The sequence below is a fragment of the Mercenaria mercenaria genome, chromosome 6 (genome assembly GCF_021730395.1).
Source record: "Mercenaria mercenaria strain notata chromosome 6, MADL_Memer_1, whole genome shotgun sequence".
Classification (NCBI taxonomy): Eukaryota; Metazoa; Mollusca; class Bivalvia; order Venerida; family Veneridae; genus Mercenaria; species Mercenaria mercenaria.
This window is the reverse complement of record NC_069366.1, coordinates 78365891-78374710: the sequence shown is the minus strand read 5'-3', so window position 1 is coordinate 78374710 and position 8820 is coordinate 78365891. Positions and strand designations below refer to the sequence as shown.

Genomic DNA, 8820 nt, shown 5'->3' with positions numbered 1-8820 from the left:
CTGACCGCAAGCTCGTTAAAGAAAAAAATAAAAAATTTCAAGATATCAGGAAATTATTAACTTAATTACTGACAGATTGTATGTTACGGAATCACATGAGAATTACTTAATTTTGATATTTTTTCCATTCAAATTGAAAGACGTTTGTCTCCAGGTAAACTGCCTTTATTATAGTTTATATAAACGGTTCTCTGTGTTGTATTGGTCAAGCGAGCAAAAAGGTTTTATTGCCGAGGGTTTGATTCCCGACTCAGACATGAATTTTTTTCTTGATATAGCATTTTTTTAGATACTAGCTTAGAAACAAAAACGCATGTGCCTTTTTCAAAACACGTGAAAATACTGAAAAATTATTGTGTTCACTCGGAGACTATTTCGATCTTACACTGAAACAATGAAACATTCTCTAACTGCACATGTATACTGTACAGCGATTTCCTATTGGTCACTACCTATAATAATCCTCATATGCATATACTGATCTTGCTGTGTAGTCCACGTCCAAACTGTAAAGGCGCATTCTTGATTCCTGAAATCCGATTCCATTTGCGAGGTCAACAACGCTTGACATATTTATGTATTCGTACCCTGGAAACCTCGTAAAGTGTTTCAGCTTATCCTGTGTTGAGTACCAATAAACCGACATAATTATACCACGCTCTGAAAGATATACATGTACATCGTTGTCTAGCTTGTTTTATAATGAGGAAACCCCATTTATGTTTCCAGCCAATGACATTTGGAATTTGTAAAGTACTAGTAGTTGGCTTTGATATATTTCAATTCTTATTGCTTAGAATTTAACTTTTTATACATCCTGTGAACAAAGCTAACGAAAATTCAGAGGTATCTTAACTGGCTATGTCCCAGCACTGTATTCCAACATGTTTCAATGATTGTTACACCTCAAAATGGTAGCAATGCATTTTGGTAGTCACTACCGAAATTCGGCCGAGTTTTGGTAGCGATAAAATGCATTGCAAGGGTACATAATATTATGATGTGTTAAGGATCGTGGAATGGAACGTATTTTGGTAATTTTTTCTACATCAGGGGCTGATAAAAGGATATGTTTCCTATAAAAATAGTGGGTGAGGGTGTACGGAGTTCCCCTCCCGAGATACAGTTTTCGTATAAAAACAACCAAAATGTAGATTCCTGAGCGTGTGACAGGGGCCTCAAACGACACTTCCTATAAATAAACGACAATTTTATAAAATCGTTTTACGCAGCCTTAACATGTATGCACTCAATTTCTGTTTGATTCAGTGGCATGCCATTGGCTTAATGTAAAGAAGACGTACGTCTATTTTTAGCAAGACTAAGATTTTGGTCTCATTTTTGTTTGTCTTGTAGAGGTATATCTGCTCATAGTACTTACATCTTTATAGAACCAATCAATACAGTAAAATACGATTCTAAAATGTTATAAATGAGCCGCACCATGAGAAAACCAACATAGTGCAATTACGACCAGCGGATCCATGCTGTTCGCTTTCAAAGCCATTTCAGTTAGAGAAACCGTATGCGCAGGCTAGTCTGGATCCACGCTGGTCGCAATTGCACTATGTTGGTTTTGTCATGGCGCGGCTCATTTCAAAACTTCCAACTCCTTTACTCTGAATGCCAAAATGGACTTACGGCATTGTGGAATTAGGCTAAAAATATGTCTGCTGAACCAGAGCCGTCGAAAAAATATAAGTGGAATTTCTGTATGCGTTTAGTCGTTTTGCTGTTGTGGACGGAACACTCATCATGCATGTTTTACTGAGATATTTTACGTATAAATCAAGCCCCTTACCGTCTGGCCATTGGCAACATATATGGCCGAAGGAGAATACGCAAAGAAGTAGTGATATGACCAATGTCTTCATCTTGCCTCTTGAACGCCTTAGGTTACCTTTGAAATAAAATCAAAATATGTTCGATTGTTTTAAAAAGCTACACATCAATATCAAATAAATATACTTGCATGTTTATTTTTCAATTAACCTTTAACCTGCTGGCGGCAAGTGATTTTGCCTTTGCGGCCAGTGTAGACCAAGATCTGCACGTCCGTGCTGGCTGATCATGGTCTGCACTGTTCGGTATTCAGTCTGTAATTTTTCAGTGAACACTCCTTCAAATAGTAAATGGTACTGTCCAGACTGAATGATAGACTAGTCCATTTTAGAAATTTAGCAGGGTAAACGTTAACGTACATAAACTCTGCCATAATCATAACGGTTTTGCTTGCTACGTTGCCCTTTTCTCAAAGTTTTTGTCCGAACAGATACATCCGAATATCGTGCACCTTAGCATGGCTGGTTTCTGCCAAAATGATCAGCTGGGCAAGCTAAAGGTAAGGCAGAGGCTGTTTTTTAAATTTATTTATTCAACGTGGGTAGATGGAAAAAGTCCCTTGCTGCAATGAATAGAACTATTTAGTTTTAACCGAATCCGGCGAAAGTGTCATGATCTGCACCCAATTTAGGAAACAGTACCTATTCAAGTAAATCACCCAGTACTAAACATTAATCAGTCACAATTGAACCCTGACCGTTAGCAATGTGGTCCAATCAGCAAAACATAACGCTACTGACACACGATAAACATCGACTTTTAATTTTAAATTTCAGACGCAATTGCAAAAATCCAAGTATTTAATATAAAATAACTGATGCACGCCTGTACAATTTCAGTAATAGTTCTCTTATATCAAACTTTGGTACATTTGCATATTTATTTAAATCGAAATTGCATATATGCTGGAAAATACCTCTTATATCTTACTTTATATCGAAATTATTCACACTTATATATGTATTTCTTTTTGCAAAGAGAAACGCCAGGTTGAAACTTCCGAGTCAACGGTGGGGAAAACGATGTGAAAAAAATTCTGTTCTGTTTACAATATTCTTTTGCAAAGGCGCACAGATTTCAATTCTATTTTATTTGCATTACTTAACTACAGCAGTCATGTTTCCATTTTTGTTAAAAAATATTTATCATCTCACAGAAAGTCATTTTCCGCACTCCTTGTATATCTGATATTGTAGCTTCACAGATATCTACCTTACACCTTATAGCCAACATGTATCGGATACGGCTTTTTATAGCCTGTACGTCCTTGAAAATATTAAAGTGCCATAGAGCTTTAATTTTATGTTAAAATCAGATGGAACAGCTGTCCAAATAGACGTTATGCATAACTATATGGTTATAAAAACACTACTTTCATTAGGCCTACTACACATGAACTTATTCAAGATCCATGCTGTTCGCTTTCAAAGCATATTGCAGTTAGAGAAACCGTTGGCGAACAGCATGGATCCTGACCAGACTGCGCGAATGCGCGGGTTGGTCTGGATCCATGCTGGTCGCAAACGCGCTGTGTTGGTTTTCTCATGGTGCGGCTTATTTATGGATAGTATACCTTAAAACGTATGGAATGGAACATGTCGATACATATGCAGAAATTGTATTGTTTTTATTTCTTGTAATTTAAGACTTTAGAACGCATTTTGTTCTAAAAAAAATGAAAGAAAGGTATTGACATAAGTTAACCTTGATATAAATATTGCAATAAGTTTTTCAACTTCTTGAGAAATATCTGTTTAATGAAGGTAGGAGTACGAAAATAATGATAAGCTTTACTTTTACACGTGGCTGTTATCATTATTATTATTATTATTATTTAAGGTAATCAAACCCGTAATGGTAGTCTGCGATTTAAATGCGATAACATGCTCTCCAGTCATACGAAAATCTAGCTTTTCGTAACAACTGGGTAAATACTGAAAAACATAATTTAATGGAAATTGCGACAACCGTTAGTGTCATTCTCCGCAAAATATGAGATCAGATCAGACTACTTATGTACTTTGCACGCTTGATCTGCGTGATTCGTATATCAGGTTGCGATGTACCAGTTTGACACCAGTCAGTGATAATGTCTGGTACATCTTACAAAAAAAACTCACTTCAATAAATTTCATTTGAATATCAACTCAAAATACATCTTAAAGTATCTGTAACATAAGCTACTTTAACATGTTTAATATACATACATGTAGATCTAACTTATTCATGATCAATTTATTCTAACATATCTGTCAAGTCCCTTTCAAACTGCTATTATAAGTTTAACGAAGTTTATGGTCTGGTAGAGTTAAAGGCTGTTAAACATTTTTCGGATGATTTACCTCTTCCATATTACTAGCTTTTAATAGCATATTAAAATGCTTGTCAAAATACTTGCTTTTCGCTTAAAATATTGAATAAATTGACGAACGTTATAAATAAGAGAGTTTAGGCTTCCATTTGGCTGAGCAAAACAATACGCTTTATTCTAAGAAAGTAAATTTGGAGTGTTGGCTTACCAGTAACTCCTCGTTTTTTTGTCTGGGAATAGAAGTGAGTTCACGTCGCCTTTTTACTTTAAAAGCGTTTGTTGCCCCAAAATTTAATATGGTAAACTTCCAGCACCGTTTACACATATGAAAGTTGTAATGAAATTCAAATATCAATATTTCAATTCAGATTTATACTTTCACGACATCGTTAGTCTTCTTTCTTTGGAAACTACGCGGAACAATGTAAACAACTTTAGTTTATACTAATTTATTTCAGGTCGATTGTGAAGCAAGTTCTACAACTTATATTAATCACTCTCGACAGCTCATTCCTGATGGAATCAGTCGCCACGAGGGTATGAATAAAGAGAAGCCAGTTTCCCTTTTAATGCTGAGCGCCAAGCAAGGGGGCTACTGGTAATGTTTCACGTCTTTGGTATGACGCGGTCGGGGATCGAACCTACGACCTCCCGCACTCGAAGCGGACGCTCTGTCACTAGGCTGTCGAGGCGGTTAAACAACTTTAAACCTAAAAACAAAACAAATGTCTTGCTGACATGAGCCTCTACTGTAAACGAAGGCCACAGCTTATTTGACTTTTGTGCTATATGTCAGCTAAAGTTTGGAATTCACCTAGCTAGTATAGCTGTTAGTGGCAATATTCTGTAACTTTGGAACATCGTAAGGTTAATAGTGAAGTTTGTGACACACCATTAACGGGTTTAAACTAACAAGTGGTGTTTGAGGTACTGACCTTTCAAAAGTTGTGGTGCACCGTGTGCCTTTTTTGGTTGCCTATTTTTTTCACTTCAACTATGTTTTTGTTTTTTATGTTCATGTCAGTTTTACTCATCCATACAAATATCTAATATAACTGTAGGGGGTTGTTTCGGGTAGGCTGAACGGAACATCATTTTGATCTTGTTTTTTGCACATTAGTTACGAAGGCAATGCAAACATGTTTCATGAGTAAGAAGTTAATTTTGAGCAAATGTGCTATAAAATTTAGTATGCATTTTAAATTTCATGCAATTATTTGATATTCATAAATCGTTGAACACAAAAGTGAAAGAACCATTTCAATACGGTTCAGATACCACAACTTGAAACCTGCTGTTTGGTCCTGGATCCTCATCAACATGTATTTTTTTACAAGTTTAACATCATTCTCAGTATATCCAGATTTTGTTGTAGGGTCATTTTGGATTTATACATGTATTTTTTGGCCAAAACTGTATTTTTCCGTTGTAAACTCTCCCTTGAAAACTTTCGAAAGTTTGTTTCTCGCAAGTTTACAGTTTTATCACCACATAAATTTTACAATTTTACTTTAACATTAAACAAGATATCCTTAAAACGTTTTATAACAATGTGTTTTTAAATAAAGCAACAACTGAAAGTGAAGTCCAGAATAGTTGAAATTTAACCCTTATCCTCCTGGACACGATTGATTCTGCCTTTTCGACCAGTGTAGATCATGATCAGCCTGCACATCCGTGCAGTCTGATCATGATCTGCACTGTTCGCCATTCAACCAATACCTTTTAACAGTTAATGGTACTATTCAAACTGAAAGATGGACAAGTTCATTATAGAGATTTAGCAGGGTAAGGGTTAAAACGAACAATATCGGAGTTCTTTACCCTTATCATGCTGGACACGATTGATTCTGCCTTTGCGACCAGTGTAGATCATGATCAGGCTGCACATCCGTGCAGTTAATGGTACTGTCCAAATTGAAAAATTGACAAGTTAGCTGGGTAAGGGTTAAGACGATGCAGAATAAATACGAATGATTTTGTTTTACTAGTATATCAGGGAAATATAAATCCCGCATGATAACACAAACGATAACATGTTTGATAATTATGCTTTTTCTTTATTAAAACGTTTCAATACAGAAAAACTAATGTATAACATTACAGAATGCACTTAACTTATATCATTGACAACCTTTTTGAGTTCAACGATGCAACCATAACAATCAAACAATAATATAAACATGCTATAGTGCGAGAGTGGTACTTATGACAAATGTAGACCAAACAAAAAATAAAAGAGGAAGTCCGAAAAAGCTGTTAACTGATTCACGATGCATTTTTGAAAATGGTTTTGAAGGTATACAATGGTATAGCTTTATGCCAATCCGTGAGATTGTTGGTTTCTGTCGTTCTGAAGATTAAATTTATAGATTAAATATTACACGCTTATTGAATGTTTTGCCGGTCAATAGTCAGAACTATTGCAGAGGATTTGGACATAGTTTTGAAAACTGACCGACAAGCCATTCAATAAGTATCGATTATACCCTATAGAATTAAAGAAAAAAACGAGATTTAAATATTCATTCTAAGGCGCGCATTTAAAATCTAGCGCATAAGAAAAACAAAATCTCTATTTTTTTTTACAAAAAATTCAAAACCTTAAAGTCATATGATCATCAGAAAGTTAACAACACACCTACCGGAACGAATTCCGAAGCCTTGTTATTTATATCCCTGCCTCTTACACAACTCCAAATGCGCAACTTTAATATTTTACGCAAGCTGGGCGTTCGCAAATTTTGCGCACTAAAAGTTCAAAATACATACCTTCAACCTTACGAGGTCAGGCAATGTAGGGTGCTACGTTTTGAGTGCATCAAAGGTTTAAACAATTTTTCACGTATCGTAACTAATAAATATATAGATTTAAAACGCATATACATAAATTATGACACTCTGTGTCTAATATAAACCATTTCATAGTGAAAATTTCAAAGCTTTTAATCTTCAGTTATATTCAGTAAAGTACTAGTAGTTAAATAGGAAGTTTCGTAAAATATATTTTAGGGCATGCCAAATTAACTGAGCGACCACATTAAAGATTTCGTCTTTGCACAAAAAGTCATCAGCAACAACACCTTCAAACGAATGGCCGATCAAAAACAACAAAATGTTCAGTAGAACTGACCCAAACCTGTGGAAAATATATGGTCCCTTCTGGCACTGGGGATATATCTTTAACTATAACTTAAACAGAATATCAGATTTCAAAGCGTTGACCTAGTCTTGAACTATTGTTTTGTAGAACCGGTAGTGTCACTACAGTACACCAACGTAACTGGAACTCTGTTCATGCATTTCTTAAAAAAATATATATTCTAACTCGGCAACAAAACGTATTTTTTATGAAACAAGAAGTACACCTGAACAAGCTAAAAAAGAATGTACGTCACGTGAAGAAATGTCACAGGTTTCAGGACGTTTTCTGCGTGATTAACGAAAGTAGGTTAGAATTTTACATACATGTATTGATATTTTTAAAACTTCTTTTTGACAATCTAGTGTTATTCGGTTTCACTAAGTAACTACCATTTAACAGATTGCATAACTATCGAAGTACACCTAATGCCATTCTTTTTTTCTTTCTTAAGCAAATAAAAGTATCAAAAGCAGTTTGACATGTTTTGAAATCTGATCTAGCCGCTAGAGTTGAAACTATATAGTTCATATAGTCTACCAATATAAAATAGAATGTAAACGGGTATGTATTCATAATAAAGAGATCTCATTGATGTCAATCGTGACAGCGCCGAATCGCCTTATTGTGCCGTCTTACATAAAGTATTTGAAAGCGAAATCGCTGAATATTATGGAACGGTATTGAAGCAAAAAAAATGCATATTGCTTTGTGACACATGCAGTCTATCTTCTGTGGCTGATTTAGAACATTTCGTTATGTCGCGTTGGCGCGCACAAGTTTTTATGTAGCACACTTCATTTTGTCGTCCTGGCGCGCGCGCCAACGCGACATTTTAAAAGTTTTTTGTGTTGTCTTTGGCATAATGAAACATAGAACTCGACAGAACGAAATATTTTATTTCTTGCTTGTTGCACGTAAAATTCAACCAAATTTTCTAAGCTGAAATTGGGCCATGCTTGGTCATTTCAGTAGATTTGATGACTAGGGTGAATGGAATAGCTCACAGTATAGCTAAAATAATTTGTTTATTTCTTTAATAACATGTCTCTCACTCATTCCCTCTTTCGCCCCCCCCCCCCCCCCCCCCCTCTCTCTCTCTCTCTCTCTCTCTCTCTCTCAGTAATATTCATTTAACTTAAACATTCATCGGCTATTTCCCAATAGTCCTAAACGTATTAAATATCTCATCATTTTATTTCCTGTCCACAATTTACTAGTATACAGTCAACTCCAAATTCAGAACTCTTTAAAATATTTCAAACTTGAACGTTTTTATAAAGATTTACAATTAATTGTTGTCACTGTAATTTAGTATGTACCTGTTTCCGGAAAAGTGTTTCTAAAAAAAATTATTCAACAAATAGCATGTGATTACAATAGGCCTATATGTTACCAAAAAAAAGGGAAACCAATAACATGTAATTGTTAACTGGTCGTAAAATAGAGAAAAATATGTGATGATATTACTGTTCATTTTATTTCATTTTTTGTCAAAATTATTAATATGCCAATGCATCGATGA

The 8820-nt window shown here is 35.1% G+C and overlaps 1 long non-coding RNA gene across 1 annotated transcript; it reads right to left on the bottom strand.

Annotated features, from left to right (window-relative positions):
• Positions 1 to 466: 466 nt before the first annotated feature.
• On the bottom strand, positions 467 to 6907 carry LOC128558154 (uncharacterized). Its single transcript, XR_008371547.1, has 3 exons — positions 6799 to 6907; positions 1802 to 1900; positions 467 to 660 (listed from the first exon to the last, which is right to left on the bottom strand). It is a non-coding gene; the product is annotated as an uncharacterized LOC128558154 (long non-coding RNA).
• Between the last annotated feature and the right edge of the window lie 1913 nt (positions 6908 to 8820).